This window comes from Triturus cristatus, chromosome 8 (assembly GCF_964204655.1).
Source record: "Triturus cristatus chromosome 8, aTriCri1.1, whole genome shotgun sequence".
Classification (NCBI taxonomy): Eukaryota; Metazoa; Chordata; class Amphibia; order Caudata; family Salamandridae; genus Triturus; species Triturus cristatus.
The window spans coordinates 1,549,615,738-1,549,633,281 of record NC_140591.1 but is presented as its reverse complement, the minus strand read 5'-3'; the positions used below and the strand labels follow the sequence as shown (position 1 = coordinate 1,549,633,281).

The 17,544-nt window shown below is 43.7% G+C and overlaps 1 long non-coding RNA gene across 2 annotated transcripts in view; it reads right to left on the bottom strand.

The window, feature by feature from the left end:
* LOC146806112 (uncharacterized) overlaps nt 1–14,067 on the bottom strand; it is a 135,539-nt gene extending 121,472 nt beyond the window's left edge. The window contains exons 1-3 of one of the 2 annotated variants that reach the window (XR_014967551.1): nt 13,911–14,067; nt 11,918–12,012; nt 5,349–5,383 (exon numbers count right to left, since the gene is read on the bottom strand). This is a non-coding gene — a long non-coding RNA (uncharacterized LOC146806112). Of the gene's footprint in view, nt 1–5,348; nt 5,384–11,917; nt 12,013–13,910 lie in introns of those variants that run through there. The other variant, XR_014967550.1, reaches the window with a different exon arrangement.
* Between the last annotated feature and the right edge of the window lie 3,477 nt (nt 14,068–17,544).

Below are 17,544 nucleotides of genomic sequence, written 5' to 3'. Positions count from 1 at the left end.
TTGTATTTATTCAGTCTAACTTTTTCAATGAAATTCTAGCTTTTTGAGTCTCAGTAGAAATTCTGAAATATATGTGTTCACTGTTTTGAAGAACTTTTATGAGACTGTAATTGGGAAAAGAGGGGTACCATAATTTTGATGCGTTCAGATCTACCCATCTGTGTGATGAATTTTGTCAACCAATGGATTTATTGTTTCTTTAGTCGATAACATTTTGCTTTCATTGATATCAATTCTTTTGGGTCTCCACTAAACCAGATGTATTTTTTCATGTTTTGTGACCATTTTAGTCCTGTAAAACCTATAATTGAGGATGATCAATGTATGTTTAGTAGAAATGCCCCTGTCTTCTCTTTATTCAGAGAGCATCCTAATACAGTGCATAGGTATTGATCTCTGGAAATATTCTAGTGATGGCTGAATCAGCTCCTTCTGTGAATATTAATACATCATCAGATAGGCAGCTACCATCTGTATACCAGAGGGGAGGGGGGTCCCTTTAATGTTGTTGTTGTGTCTTAATGAGGGTAGGGAGGGTTCAATGGCTAATAGGAATAAATGGTGAGACAATGGCCACCCCTGCCTGGGAATGACCGAATAGGGCTGAGAGGTTTCCTCAACTGTTGTGCATGCTTCCGACTTGGAATATAAACCATGGGTCATAAGATGACGTATTCCTCTAAGTTAAATTTGGTCAGTACAGCCTTTGGAAAGGTCAATGAGACCCTTTTAAATGCCATTCCTGCATGTAATGCGATGGCCATTGTAGGTGCATCAAGACATTTTGCTCTCTCTATCATGTGACGGAAAAGCGTATTGTTGTCATTTACTAGTCCGCCTTTAAAAACTGTGTTTGAGCTGGGTGTATTATAGCATGCAATATATTGTATAGTCTGTTGGGTAGTATTTCTGAAAGGATCTTGCAATCAATGTATATTAGTGATGTTGTGCTGTAATGTTTAAAATGTAGCTGATCTTTCCTTTTTTTGAAATAACCACTATTGTGGCACTGATGGCCAACCCTAAAATTCTTTCTGTTTTTGCAGGGAGGTGGAAGAGTGTTTCAAGGGGCCATGTTAAAATATGTACACATTCCTTGTAGAATTTTCCATAAGGCCATTTGAGTGTTTGGTTTGATAGGATTCTTCTTTGCCTCTGGATCTAGTGTAGACAGCAATACTTTTTCAAGATATGAAGTACATTCTTCGACAGTTGCTACTTTATTAGAATCATACAAAGTTTTAAAGAAGTTATGGAAGGTTTCTAGTATGGTTTTGGTTGCTATATTGGTATTACCAATTGTGCTCCTAATGGCAGGTATGGTTGACTTGTTTCTAACATATTTTAAGTATTTTTCCAACATTCTATCTGCCTTCTTTTTCTCTCATAGCTTCTTTGATTTATTTATAGAGACACATTTATGTACCTTCCCACTTAGGAATTGTCTATATTCATTTTTCAGAGCTTTAAGTTCTGAGAGTAGCACTTTTCCTTTTGTGTACACACTAGATTCTTGATTTTATGTTCTAGGTCATTCAATATTTTTTCCCAAGTTATGTTAATCAGTGTGTCTCTAATTGTAATTTTAAGTGCGGTCCAAGCTGTGTCAGGGGTTATTTCCTCACTCATCTTCCAGTCTTTTGACTGGATAGTAACGTCCCTGTATCAAGCTCCATTGAAATACATGCATGGTTCACTTTTAGGGTTTGAGGTAGATTTTAGGTGTTGACTGTCAATTAATAGTTAGTCAATTCTCGATAACTAATTTTAGGTGTGTGTAGAGAATGTTTAATACCTCCCTGTTGGATTATATAGGCATCATATGTCAATCAATCTGTGACTTTTATAGATGAGTCATCTGTGAATGTGATTTAATCCCTCTAAATTTGGCACTTGAGTTTCAATTATTAAACGCCCGACATCGCCATCGCCATCCCAGAGGGCTACAAGATCACCCGAAGAGACTGCGGCAACCAGACGGGAGGAGGGATCGCCATCATCTACAGGGACACCATCCGCATCACGACCAACACCGACGACACCCTGACAACCGCCGAACACCTGCACTTCCAGATCCACACGGACCCCAAGACCACCCTCAGAGGCACCCTCATCTACCGACCCCCGGGTCCACGCACACAATTCAGCGAAGACATCGCCGACTTCATCAGCCCGCACGCCCTCCCCTCCGCTGACTACATCCTCCTGGGGGACATCAACTTCCACCTGGAGAACAACAACGACGTCAACACCACCACCCTGCTCGCCAACCTCGCCAACCTCGGACTCAAGCAGCTGGTGACCACCCCCACCCACCTCGCCGGACACACACTCGACGCTGTCTTCTCTTCCAGCAAGGACATCGGCTTCAGCCACGCCACCGGACTCCACTGGACGGACCACAGCTGCGTCCACTTCACCTTCAGAAGATCCACGACCCACCACCACCAGCAACAGGCTGCCCGAAGAAACTGGAACAAGATCACAGCAGACCAGCTCGCCGCTTCCCTGAGCCAGCACCCTCCCGCTAGCTCAGCGAACCCCAGCCAGGCCGCCGACAACCTCACGAAGTAGATCAGCGACTGCGCAGACGACCTCGCCCCATTGAAGACCCTGCCTAGCAGACCCGGCAGCAAGAAGGCCCCATGGTTCACCGACGAACTCAAGAGCTCCAAGAAGAACTGCCGAGCCCTCGAGAAAGCCTGGAGAAGGGAGCCAACACCGGACAACATGACCACCCTCAAGCTCGCCACCCGGAAGCACCATCAACTGATCCACGCCACCAAGAAAACAGCATTCAAGGACCGGCTGGACAACAACGCGCACAACTGCAAGGAACTCTTCAACATCGTGAAAGAGCTCTCCAACCCCAACGCCGGAAACAACGACATCACCCCGTCACAATACCTCTGCAACTCCCTCGCCTCCTACTTCCACAACAAGATCGCTGACATACACAACAGCTTCAGCCCACAAACAACGCTCCCCACGACCGCACCAACGCCCCCCACCACCACCCTCAGTGCCTGGACCCATATCAACACAGAAGACACCATCTGCACGATGAACTCTATCCACTCCGGATCTCCGACCGACCCCTGCCCCCACCACGTCTTCAGCAAGGCCGACGCTGTCATCGCACCCCACCTGCGGGACATCATCAACACCTCCTTCGACACCGCCACCTTCCCTGAGAGCTGGAAGCACGCCGAACTCAGCGCTCTACTAAAGAAACCAACAGCGGACCCCACCGAACTCAAGAATTACCGCCCCATCTCGCTCCTCCCGTTTCCAGCCAAAGTCATCGAGAAGACCGTCAACAAGCAGCTGGCCGCCTTCCTCGAGACGAATGGATCCCTCGACCCCTCACAGTCCGGCTTCCGAGCCAACCACAGCACCGAGACGGCCCTCATCGCCGCCACCGATGACATCCGAGCCCTGCTGGACAACGGTGAAACAGCGGCCCTCATCCTCCTAGACCTCTCCGCAGCGTTCGACACTGTTTGCCACCGCACCATAGTGCAGCACCTCAGCAACATCGGAATCCAGGAGAAGGCACTGGAGTGGATCATCTCCTTCCTCGCGGGAAGGACACAGAGAGTCCGCCTACCACCGTTCAGATCTGCAGCCACGGAAGTCATCTGCGGCGTTCCCCAGGGCTCCTCGCTCAGCCCCACCCTCTTCAACGTCTACATGAGCCCCCTTGCGGCCATCGCACGCCAACACAACCTCAACATCATCTCCTACGCCGACGACACCCAGCTGATCCTCTCCCTGACCAACGACCCCGCCGCCGCCAGAACCAACCTCCACGAAGGGATGAAAGACGTAGCCGAGTGGATGACGACCAGCCGCCTGAAACTGAACTCTGACAAGACGGAAGTCCTCATCCTGGGCTCCTCGCCTTCCGCCTGGGACGACTCCTGGTGGACCCCCGCCCTGGGCACCACACCGAAACCGACAGACCACGCACGCAACCTGGGCTTCATCCTGGACTCCTCCCTCTCCATGACCAGACAAGTCAACGCCGTCTCCGCGTCCTGTTTCAACATCCTGCGCATGCTACGGAAGATCTTCCGGTGGATCCCCGCCGAGACCAGGAAGACGGTCACCCAGGCACTCGTCACCAGCCGACTGGACTACAGCAACGCCCTCTACGCTGGAACCACCGCCAAGCTCCAGAAGAGACTCCAGCGGATCCAGAACGCCTCAGCCAGACTCATCCTCGACATCGCCCGACGCAGCCACATCTCCGGACATCTGGGAGACCTGCACTGGCTCCCCGTCAACAAGAGAATCACCTTCCGTCTCCTCACCCACGCACACAAAGCCCTACACGACCAAGGCCCGAGCTACCTCAACAACCGCCTCAACTTCTACGCTCCCAAACGCCACCTCCGATCGACCAACCACGCCCTCGCCGCCGTCCCCCGCATCCGAAGAGCAACAACTGGAGGAAGGTCCTTCTCCTACCTGGCCGCCAAGACCTGGAACACCCTCCCGACCGACCTTCGTCTGACCCAAGACCACCTCTCCTTCAGGAAGAAGCTCAAGACCTGGCTGTTCGAGCAGTAGCGGCACCCCCCCCCCCCCCCCCCCCCCCCCCCCCCAAGCGCCTTGAGACCCTCCGGGTGAGTAGTGCGCTGTATAAAGGCCTTGATTGATAACCTGTCAATTGGGGATTTAAAATCACCTCCACATATATGAACAGGTCGTTAATACATTTGTTGAGGGCGATCTAGGATTCTGGAGAGTCCTAATTAGGAGCTTAAGTGTTAGAACTGTAGAATTCGATGTTTTCTTTCTTTTCTTCAATTGTGAATCATCTCCTTTGACTGTCTTGCATTTGTGATGGTATTGTGATATTTGTGTTTTTTTTAAATAAGTGTTACAACACAATTTTCCTTGTCTGTCTGTGGAGCATAATCTGTCTTCTACCTAACTGAATTTGATTCAAATAGATTCCCTGTACCCAATTCTGGTCTCTTGAAGAAAAATGATGTTGCCTTTCATCTTGTAGCAATAACTTTTTATCTTTTCCCTTTTAACAGGATGATTGAGGCCTTTTGTGTTCAGGGGAAAACACCTTAAGATTCTTATTAACTATTTATAGTGCAGTGTGTTGTTTATCCAGTGTACTGCATGAGTCGGGAATCTTTTAGGTACCCTGGTTACTAGTATCATTCCCAAAACTAAAATATCATGATTAGGGAATATCATTATTATGTTGCAAAGCATTGATGTAAAACGTTTGTGTGAGCAATATGTATTGGAAAATTGTAAGGGTGAAAAGGTGTCATAAGCCTTTCCATCCGTGTCGGATATGTTGACGTAACTAGGAGATATTCCATTGTTCATCCGATGTCGCGATGTCAGCATCCCCCTGAGTGAGGAGAGAAGTGAAATGGAGTGGAGTAAGGGTCAGATAGAAAGAAGGAGTGAAAGTAGAAACAATGAGCATTTAAAAACCTCTATTTCCCTCCCTGGGAGTAAATATTCTCTACTCTCCCAAAAATATATTCTCACCAGCATGTAGAAGGACACAAATAGCCTCCTGAAACATCACTTTCCCAATAGTACAATTTTGTATTGGACGTTACTGATATTTATTGTGTAAAATAGCCATTTTAAACTTGCTAACATTGATAACCATAATAACTTTGCTTCTGTGTTACACAACTATGGTATGAGGGTAACTATCTACCTGTACTAAAGGAGTTGGTGGTCTGCGTGTGTTACCCTGAAAGTATAAACATCGCTGTAGCTTGATAGGTTAGTTTGAGTTGGTAAAAAGAGCATCGAAAGCCTCTGAAATAGAATTATCAGTTAAATTACAGATAGCCCTAATGATTCCATCTGTATTGGGGATAGCACCTTGAAAGAAAGTTATTATGACCTTTTAGCGTCAATTTTAAAAGTGCGTCATTCTCATGTTAACCGTGCAACATGCATGGCGCTGTGTATGTCCTGTTCATTTCATTACCTTTACTCTACTGACTTACCACCATGACTTCTCTCAAGAGTTCTTACAGACCTACCAGTATGGTGTGCACTCAAGAACTCCCTTGTTGTCTTACTTTTTCTTGGTAAATTTGAAGAATCTTTGGATAACTGCAATGATAGTGCAACACTTTAGCGTCTGTACCCTTTTAAATGGTATCAGAGATGACTGACTGGAGGTCACTCAGATCATTTAAGATCCATGGATTTGCTTTTGGGAACAATTGTGATGGGCCCACAATGGAAAAAGCTATGTTAAACTCTTTCAGATTTTTCTTAAAAATAAGAACCTGTTCCTGCATATAATCCTATTTTTGACATGATTTTGTGAAATGCCGATTAGTGCGCCATTCCACGATGTATTTTGATTCTTTTTTTATACGGTTTAAGATTGCCTCTGTGTGTCTGTAAAGTAGATGCCTGAAAATCAATGGTCTAGGTGTTTCATTACTGAGTTTTTTAGGTCTCGCATAGGCAGCGCATGTGCTGCCTCTCCGAGGCATTAAGTAATCAGTATTACTAGAGAAACTCCACCCATTGTGTTTCTCTTTGTTTTGTTGCTTGCCTTTGGTGAAATCTGGTATTGCTCTTCTTATCTCACTGATTGTGGCAAGTGGTCCCATACGTCACTTCCGTTTTCTCCTGTGTCTGGAGGAAGCAGCATCGACCAACTACAGTTAACTTACGCTGCAGGGCGGTATCTTTTAATGTAGGGACTACTTTGTTGTGTTTTTTGCAAAGGTGCCTGGTCCACACATACGTTTAATATGCACGGCCACTTTCCTCGATGTTTTCACCCCCCCACCACCTCCCGCCCCTCCCTCCTTGTTTTTCCTGCTGCTGCCTGAGAGCGGCTATTACTATTGAAACCGGCTGTTGCTGGCAAACAGCGCCGTATCCCTCCCACTTTTTTTATTTGTCCCTCCTCACCCCACATCCGAGATCGCTGTTTATTTCTGCTTAAGTCCTTTGATAACAATGGCAGCACTCGGGCCATTACCTTGAAACATTTTAGGTTAAACCACGGGAGCCGCGATTACTGCAAAAGTAAAGAAATAGAAAAGCATTTTTTTTTTATTTCTTTACTTTTGAAGAAATTGCGGCACCCGCGCTTTAGTTTAGGATGTTTAAAGCTCGGCTGCTGCCCACGCAGTGCTGGCGATTGGCTTCAGGGACCTCTAGGAGCAGCCAGTTGTCTTACAATCTATTGCAGCCAATGCTGGCGTCTGGCAGTGAGACCTTTAGTGACGACCTGCTGCAGTGCAGTCAGTGATAGTGTACGGCAGTGGTTCCCAAATTGTTTGAGCCGTCGCTCCCTTGACCTAATTGGCAGTTGCCATGGCTCCCCTCCATTTTTTTACCGGTGGGTGGGTGACCGTCGATGTAAGTCCGACCTCGAGAGTACTTCCTTTTGTCTCCCTTAAATTAATTGGGATGCAATGAAGGTATTTAATCATATTTGTAACAAAATAAAAAGATAACAGTTGTTTAATAAAAACTCGTTAAGTGAGAAACGATACAATATTAATAGCCAAATATGTTTCCATGCAAGTTTTTTTAACCACACAACAATAGTTCAAAAACTGCTGTATAATAAAATATGTTTTTCAATGAACAGGAACAACAACAGAGTCCGAATTTACCTTACAAATCCTAGTGAGATGGATGTGCTTGTTTTTCCTTACATAGCTCCTGAAATCTTGGAGTTATTTTTGAGAATGCAACACACATTTCTTTTTCAAGGTTAATGTTTGCTCTATATTTTGACTTTATCACTGCAACTGCTGAGAAACCAGCTTCACAAAGGTACGAAGTAGCAAACGGGATCAAAATATGCAGGGCACTCTTGCTTATCATTGGGTATTCATCTCCAGTTTGGCACCAGAACTCAAGCAGTGACTGAGACTGGAACCTTACTTTCAATGCTGAGTCACTTGAAACATCAATGAGCTGTTCTGCTTCCTCATTGTTGATATGCTGAGGTATCTCAGCATTGAAGGGGTCTCTCACTCATTTTATTGGCTCCACTTCATCCTCTGGAAAATATTTGTCAAGGTAAAAATGCAGTTGAGACAAATACAGAACAAAAACTGCCCTCAGTTCCTCCTTTAACGCCATCTCATTCACCTGTAGAAACTGGTCCAATGAAGTAAAACATTTATAGTCACCTTTGCTTACACTGCTTTTCCCAAGGATCACTTTCTTCTTAAAGCCTGAAACTTTGTCTGACAGTTGCAAGATGTTAGTATTATTGCCTTGCCAGGATTTGTTCAGTGCATTCAGTTTTTCAAATAGATCAGAAAGAAAAGCCATTTGTATTAGAAAGTCTGCATCAATCAATTTGTCAGCAAAACAATGTTCCTCATCGTGTAGATATGAGTGTATTTCATTCCTCAGCTCATACACTCTAAGCAGGGAGTTACCAAGAGACAGCCACCGAGAACTGCTGTAGAACTAGAGGCATGAGTGTTCGAGACCCATGTCATGACACAGTTTAGCAAAAAATCTAGCTTTTATTGGTCTTGTTTTAATATAATATACCACTTTGATGACTATTTTCAGAATACCATGCAGTTCTTCACTGAGGTTTCCTGCTGCCAGTGCTTCTCTGTGTATTATACAGTGTGTCCAAACAGCATTTGACGCTTTAGATCGTATGCAAGCTTGAAGTCCTTGGTAGCATCCTGCCAATGAACGACCCCCATCTGTACAAACTCCAACACATCTTTCCCAGTCAATGTGATTCTGTTGCATAAAATCATCCAAAACCGCATACATGACTTGACCTGTAGTTCCACCTTTGATTTCTTTACAGAACAACAAATCCTCAACAATTTGTTTTTTGTATAGAAACCTGACATAGCAAATATGATGGGTGTTGTTGTGGTTGTCTGTTGCCTCATCCAACTGGAGTGCAAAGTCTTTGCCTCTTAGATTACAGATGAGCTGATCGTTAATATCTTCAGCCATATCATTTATCCTCCGGCTGATAGTATTATTAGAAAGAGGCACTTTCAGCAGCTGTTTACCCGCATCTTCGCCGAGCATGATTGTTACCATATCAACAGCAGCAGGCAAAATCAGCTCTTCTGCAATTGTGTGTTTTTTTTCACTTTATATGAAGACAGGAGGGCGTTACTATTAATTTTCGTTTGTTTTGAGAAAGTTGACTTTTATAGTTTGGCTTCTGCAACTTTTCTTACAAAACATTCCCTTGGTTTCCGACCACATTTGGGTGAAGACTTTCAAGATGCTGCTTAAGTTTACTTGGAAGCATGGATTCCAGAACCAAAACTTTTAAACAGATTGCACATTGAGGACACTCCTCATTATTAACCTGAACACACGTGAAACCATAATCCAGATACCTGTCATTGTACTTTCTGTACTTGGCTTTTCGTTTCCCGTCCTCGTTTTTGTCAGAGGAACCTGCAACTTCACTTCGCTGAGACGAACTTGGCATTAGAAATCTCTTCATTGTCACTCAGAAAGATGGAAATCAGTTCCACTTGTCTTAATTATTCAGATGGAGAAGAGAAGAATGTACAAAAATATATAAGAAAGGTCTTTCTATCTGTAAAGTTCCTGGTCTTCTTTTCTTTTCCTTTGCTCCAGTATTTCCAGTCCAGTCCAAAAAGCTTTATTCGACACTTTGTCATAAAAGCATTTTACATATGTATACATGATTATTCCGGAATACAGCTAAAATCTAGTAAAATATGTGACAAAGAGATACATATCCTACAATAGTTATTACCACTGGAGCTGGTTACAATTAAAAAGAGTTAAGAAATTGCCTTAAAAAACAGATAAAAAAGAATTGCAATAAAACATTGTACAGTATCATCATTTCTTTTGTTCACTTCCAGTTAATTTTGACAATAGAGTAAATCTGCTGGCTGGGCAATATAATTTTCATTGTATCAATCAATATACGGCTATCAAGTTTAAACAGTCAAATTGGCTTGTGTTATTGTAAGTTTTAGCCTTATTATCCACGCCCACCCCAGAAATTTGGCAGCTCCTATAGAGATATACGATAAGGTGCTAGTACATATTATCCTTTCTACCTTCGCACTCTTCCTCGTACCCAACATTTTACATATAGGTTTCAACCAAATCCGGTACGGGGCAGCATAAGCTGGGCACACAAATAGCATATGGACAATCGTTTCACTACATGATAAACAGACTGGGCACTTGTCGTCACCTGAGCTCGACCACCTAGATGTAAAAGATTTAAGAGACAGCGATCCCACTCTCAGCTGGAAATACAGTTTTATATCCAACGGTTTGGTTATGGTGTCCCAGTAGGGTTCAAAGACAGGGCTGTCTTTAGAATTCAAAAACAAACCTGTCAATGAAGATGATTCACTATATCTTTCGGTGTTATGCACCACTACCTCCCAGTACCTTTCTTTTAATGCTTATTTTGAGGGAAAACATGCTGAGAGTGGATCCAACCAGAGGGAATTCATCCCCATGCTTGCAAGGACATCCCTAACTCCCCGCAACCAACCTATCTTGTGGAAAGTATCAGAATTAATAACATCTATGAAATCCAATGCATACAACTTCAATTCCGGCGTAGTCCACAATCTACACCAGTATAAAACAGGGCGTACTTTTGCAATACTTGATATGGACTTTCAGCCAAGCTCATAGAGCAGAAGGGACTGTGGTGTACTTTGCGGGAGATTGGTGATACTACGCAGGAATCTATTTTCAGAGACTCTAAATTTGGGCATATTCTTGAACCCCCAGACTTCGGCGCCATAAAGAGCCGCACTGACCACTTTCATGTCGTAAACCTAGAGCACAGGCCGCATAGGTTTAGTGAGTGGCTTTTTGTGCTCCGCATTTAGCGCACCTGCCAGTTGCCGATGTTTAAGTGTGGCAAGATCAATTTGCTGATTCCACTTCATATCACTCTGAATGTTTACCCCCAAATAAGTGAACATTCTAACTTGGTCCAGTGGTTGATTATTCATTAAAAATTTTCCTTTAAAAACATTATATGAATTAAAAGTCATGAACTTCGTCTTAGATACATTGATTTCTAGACCACTAGCTGTACAAAATTCTTCAAAGATAAGCAAAGCTTGCTGGAGTCCGCTCTGCATTTTTGAAATTATCAAGGTATCGTCGGCGAACATTAAAATGGGTATTTTGGTCCCTGCAAGTGTTGGGGCATCAGTATTCACGGATAATATGTGATCCACTATGCCGTTGATGCCATAGCAATGATGGATCTATTATTTCTGTTATTTTTCAATAGTAGCCCATGCTGATGGTGACCATTTGGACTTATTATTCTTATTGGTACCCCGCACAGACAGAAAGATCATTCAGTTTTTTAATGGAATCTAAGAGCGCGCATTTTTGCAAACAATGAAGAAAGCCGAATTGCAGCTAATGTGTACATCAGACTCTGATTTGTAACAGCAAATAACACACTTCAACAATTCCTGGGTCCATCCTAGGACATATCATAGTAGTACAGAGTACGCAACAGCACGGACATATGGTTTTTCATTAAAATCATGGCAGTAGTTTGACTATCGGTCCCATTCTCTGACATAACCAACCAACATCTGTTGTGTATTTTGCAATCAAGGCAAATGAAAAATGTACGAATGCATGCCATTTGCTGTTTGTGCTCATTGGGATGGTTTTGGGTCAATGTTGTGGCATAAACGTGACAGCAATGAAAGGCAGAGCAACATTTACAGAAAAATGAGCATGTCCATTTTACAAGTCCCGGGCCCCCAAGAGTAAGAATAGCAATATATACAGAACAATAAAATGGCAAATGGAAAGTTTGCTGCATTTTAGTGCAGCGGTTGCAACAAACAATAGAAAACATGAGCAACTCTGACTTAGTTCATCTAAGCTGGATAGAAACCACTTCACGTACCTGCTCGTACTTCAACGATGGCTGTTCTGCCTGGAGGAACTGGCTCAGTGGGTTCAGCGGTGAGATCGGCTTTTCCGCCGAAGCATGCTTCTTCCCTACAACCAGGATTCAAAAGTAATAACACAAATTATTATTAGTATTATTAGTCTACTTTTCTTTTACCAACCAAAGCTATATTTTTTTTTAATGCAGCATGCCATCTAAATAAATAATGATCTGTACATGTTTCAAATGGCAAATGTAACTTGAAATTACTTTTACATTTATTCAGAGCCTGATTAATTATTATCCGTCCCTAAAGAAGTGAAGTACAAAGAGCAACGTGATGGTTGGAATGCTTGAATTAATCTCATCCACTGGCAATCACTTTGACTGAATCCCAATCCATAGTTTCTTTTCCCAACAACGACAAGCTGTAGCCGCAAATGCAGCAAAGTGCGAATAATTCCTGCAAATGCTGAGTACACACGCATCCAAATAGCAAATGCAGCAGAGCACATTCAAGTCATCGAAGCAAACACAAAACAGCACACACAGATACACTACCATTCACACACAAAGGCATGCAAATGCTGAAAATACAGCGCTGCACACATATACACACCAGCGCAGCAAATGTAACGACACCCACACCAATTCAGCAAATGCTGTGGAGCACACACACCACTGCAAAAGTGCAGTGGAGCACATGTAAGTCAATGAAAAGGCAGCAGATGCAACAGAGAGCACACACATGCTCCACTGATGCAAACTGTGTGCCTGGTCCCAAACCCTGGCTTATTTATGCCAGCTGTGGATTGGGAGTTCTCTAGAACATTCACCAAAAAATGGCATTTTAAATTGTAAGTTTTATGCGAGTGAATATATTGCATCACTTTTCCTGTTTTGCACTAGTTTTGCAACAAACCATATGGGGCACAGAGCTCTGACCACCCACTGCCCTTGCATGCCGAAGCCCCAATTCATTTTGTGGCTGAAGGGCGCACAGATGTATTTGTAATCGGTACTAGCTTTTTTGTAAAAGGGGAAAAACAAACTTTTGTTTTATGTGCTTTCTCTCATTGATAGTGTAAATGCGGCGTGAACTCAGGCATGGGAGGATGTATTGAAGCCAGTGACCATACTGATGTTTTAGGAATATTTGAATGTATTTCCCTTTCAGGGACCATCCGAGAGTTCTACTGGGTTTGGTCTAGAATAGATTAGAAAAATGACGATAGCCCTGTCTGTAAACGCACATTTAAAGATGTTTTTTAAACAAAATACACTTTTTAAAATTTCATTGTAAATGCATATTCCAGATTTAATAAAACCCAGTAGAACTCTCGGTTAATCTGGAGTTAAATTCCACCATGTTAAGACGGAGCGACTCGGCGTTATCATTTCATACTGAAGGAAAAATGCACCCAACAGGCAAACATGCAGGCCGAAATTCATTTAATGCACCCCATTAAACTCTCGCAAATGCTTATGGTTGTGGGCTGGCCCTGAATGACTTTCACCAAAATTCTTCAAAATTGTGTACAATTGTGTCCGAGCATTGTAGCTATGAAAGTTGCCTCATCTTGTTTAGCGCCATCACGAACTGTGCAGTGGGGGCAAATATTTGAACACGAACGCACAGCAGATGAATTTAAAGCAGCACTAATAATTATTTCAGACTCATACAATAAAAACCCCATGCATCTGGAACATTCAAAAGTGAATAATGTGCTCCCAATATTATTAAATTAAAGCGGAGGTTTGCGACTCAGCAAGTACACAGTCACAGACTAAAGCGGTTGTATAAATGCATCATCGCCAAGGTCGAGGAGCTTTAAACTGCTCAGTAAGTGGCCTGAGCTTCGATCTTGGCCTTCTTGCTTTTATGCCGGGGCTCCCAACATTCTACTCCCGTACTGTTCAACGGACCACACAGAAATCCCTCCCATCCCAGTACCAACACTCCAGCGGCCCTAGTGTTACTTATATCGAACTTCACTTTCTTACTTACCTATTTCCTTGCGAAGAGGGTCCCACGAGGCAAGGCAGCAATAACGCTCCTCAAACAATGGTCAGAGCTGCGTATGGCGTATGTATACCAGTAATGCGGCGACTATGCCTCTGAAAGCATGTACGATGCGTGCGTACGTACGCACATAAGGAGGCAGTACGCTCTTGGGCCAAACCATTTCCCACGATTCTACAGGTGGCATTTCTACATTTCTAGTGCTGCAGCTGCAATTTCCCACATCGTACCGCGGTGCCCCTGGCAACTCATAACGTCACACCGGGGTGCCGCGGCGCACAGTTTGGGAACCAAGGGAGTACGGTGCTGTGGACCGCTAGTGATGGCGTGTGGCACTGCAACTCAGTGCAGTCAGTGCTGGCCTCTGGCTCCAGGGACTAGAGGTGGGCGAGCCGGCAAATTAATAGCTAGAACAGAGTCAGTGCTACTAGTGCCTGTCACTAGCGAGCATGATGCATCGATTACAAGCTCCCTCTGCCTATTTTTGCTTTTTCCCGTGTTCTTCCTATATTTTGAAGTCACACGCATGTGTTCTGTACTGCCATAAAAAGACATCAATAGGGTATTTTGTTTTATTTTGTTTTCAGTTCTTTTGTGAATTGGTATTCCAGTGTGTTTAACTTCATCAAGAAGCGACACCTAGTGGCAAAGTGTCTCCTTTGCAGCTTTCACAAGGGACATCTATTGGTGGATTGATGCCATTGCAGCCTCTTTAAAGGGACTTCTTTGTATACTGAGCACGCTTAGTCCAATCCATTATATTAAGGAATACTCCTTCTGCAGTGCACCTCCTGATCAGTAGATATGTGCAGAAGTAATGTATAATATGCCTCATATCCAAACACTTATAAGGTTCCAAAGGTAAACACATAGATAAAATACATTATCATTTACAATGCCAATAGCTGTACCTTTCCTAAATGCGAGACCTATTGCATTGCAAATGCTTGTTTCTAGTGGGATCCTCCCAGAAAAGTTTCTGTGCGCTCTTTTGATTTTGAATACTCTTTCAAACGATATTCCCAGCATCTTTGCTACCAAGTTTCTAGAAACTCTGTGCAGCAGTCAGTCTTTGAAACTGAGCCCTCCAGTATGCCAAACATCTTTGAAGTTCGCCCTGTGGTTTCCGTCTTCCAAACTCTGTGATATCTTGTCTTAGTGACAACTTTTATCGATAATGCCCATTTGTTTCTGGATGTTTATGATTCCTTTCATCCTCTAAGTGCCCCATCTGAGTCTTTTTAGAGATTCTGTTTCTGAGTTCCTTGAAGTCCTTCCTTAGGCCCAGGGTTCACTTTACATTATGTCTGTGTTAGACTTTGCACCTTGTGCCAGATCATGTAGTACTGCAAGTTTATTTTAAATCAGTTTCATATTTGCGTTCAGCTCCATTTTAGGTATCGAAGCCCTGATTATGTGGGCCTGGTTTTTAGGTCGAGCCTAGACATCACTTGCGCTTTCGTGGTTCGTGACGTGTTGTATATACTTTGTGGGCTTACAGCCTGCCCACTGCTTTCCATTTGTTTGTTTAAGTGTGCTTTAAAATTCTTGCTTCTAAGTGGTTATTTTTTCCTATTTGTCTCTCCTTTTTGTTGTTTTGTTCCCTCCCCTGGGGCAGGTCCCCTTGCAGCCTTCTACTTGTGACATCTAAGCAACTGTAAAAGGGACTACTTTTTCCTAAGTGAGGGCACTGCACATGAGTGCTGGATTTTTTCAGTTACTCCGATCTCTGATGTCAGGCAGCTGCTCATTTTCCACTTGTCTGGGCACGTAGTGCAATAACTCCCTAAGCTCGGTGTGCATGGCCAAATGAAGGAATCATTACTAATTAGTATGACGCTCACGAGTCGCCATCCTTGTTGCACAATTCTCCTCCCTGCACTTCCATATTGCTTGCCCAGAACGCGCTGATTGCATTCTCTCACGAGAGGTGCTTTCCATTCCAGGAAATTCAGTGAACCCGCCAGGGAATACACACCTGCTGAGCTGCTTAGGCAGCCATCCTGGGGTCGGGCGCCATTTAAAGTGCATCCTTCAAGTGCTGTGTCACTTGACAGCAACAATCTCTAGGAGGAGACCTTCAGTTTGATTGGTTTAACAGCCAGGGCTGAGTCCTTCTTCATGTTTATATTCACCAATGGTGAAACAAAGAACCACTGCCTCAAGAGGGACTAGGTAAAGAGTTGGGATCATGCATGTCTAATCTACTGCAGGGCTGGTCCAGTGCTATGGCACTATTGTGTCATTAGAAGGCCCCTTCGGTAATGGGAAGCAAGTGCAACGCTGGCGTCATGGCCAGCTCCCAGCTGGAACTTAACTTCCTATGGCTGTTGTCCTACTGCAAGATCATGGCCCCGGAGAGCCCCAGCACAAGGACTGGAGGCTGGAGAAAGTGGATGACATCTCTTCTGCCCGTCTTGTATGATGTCTCTGATTGTGAACGGGACATTTATTAGTGGTATGGTTTTAAATCGCAAAGCATTGAGACCATTGACCCGCCTCATTAGGCCACACAGAAGACAGTTGATAACTCTTAACAGATATTAATAGGACCCGTTACAAGCCCTGGGCCTGATACCTATTTAAAAGCTGGTTTATTAGCTCTCATGACTTAAAATCAATCATGGGACGGAACATCAGACAATCCTGTGTTTCCCATAATACCACGATCAGCATTTTGTTGCCTCACTCTGAGATTTTATTAGTCATGTTAGTGCTATGTGACCTGCATCCCTGATATTTCTGTTTGGAGTGAACCTGTACATACAGCACTATATTATTTTGTGCAATCTCTGACATAATACAAGAAATGTCATGTTTTTTTTTTTTAAATCAAAAGGAACAAGGTGAAGTCAAATTTCTTAGGGGAGGTGCCAGTACTCTGGCTACTACTTTGCGTCGTGGCAGAAGATCAAGTCCTTGAAACATATGCGAAGTGTTGCCACCCTATTTCATGTTTAATGTTAAATTTAGGTTGTCCAACCTTAGAGCAACTACCCTCACCAATGGCACAGGAGCTATTTTGACATTTATCTATACGCTGTCCATCTGGGATTGTGCCAGGCTAATTTGCTCCTCTGTAACACAGTGACCAAAGGTCGTTACAATGAAATGTGCCAGGATCAGTTGCCAAATGTTTCGCACTGATAGTTCACACACCATGAACTGGTCCATATAATGTAAGTAAATCAGTTGGTGCTTTTGCGTGAATATCTTGAAGTGAGATACCAGCAGCGGTCAAGCCGACTAAGAGGCTGGTGAATCCCTCATTCTTACAGTGTCAGACTTAAGCCTCAGGAAAATCATTTTTGAGGATGCCCATAAAATCTCAATGCGTCAAACGCATCTTGAAGAAATATTTCTGCAATCTGCATATCCAGATCTCATTGAGTGATCCAGCCTGTCCTCACTGATGAGTGTTATAAGAGTGTGTTTGGTTTCTTTACACTTCGACTGGCCACTGGATGCCTCTGCTTACTACACTTGTGTGTCTTCAGCTGTGCATAGCTCTCAGTAGCCCAAGGCTCCTTACTAATAGGGCATCAAAAGAGTTTTGTTTCCTATACAACAGGTGAATAAAGGCATCCAAATGCCCAAAACGCTTTTTACACATTACCTG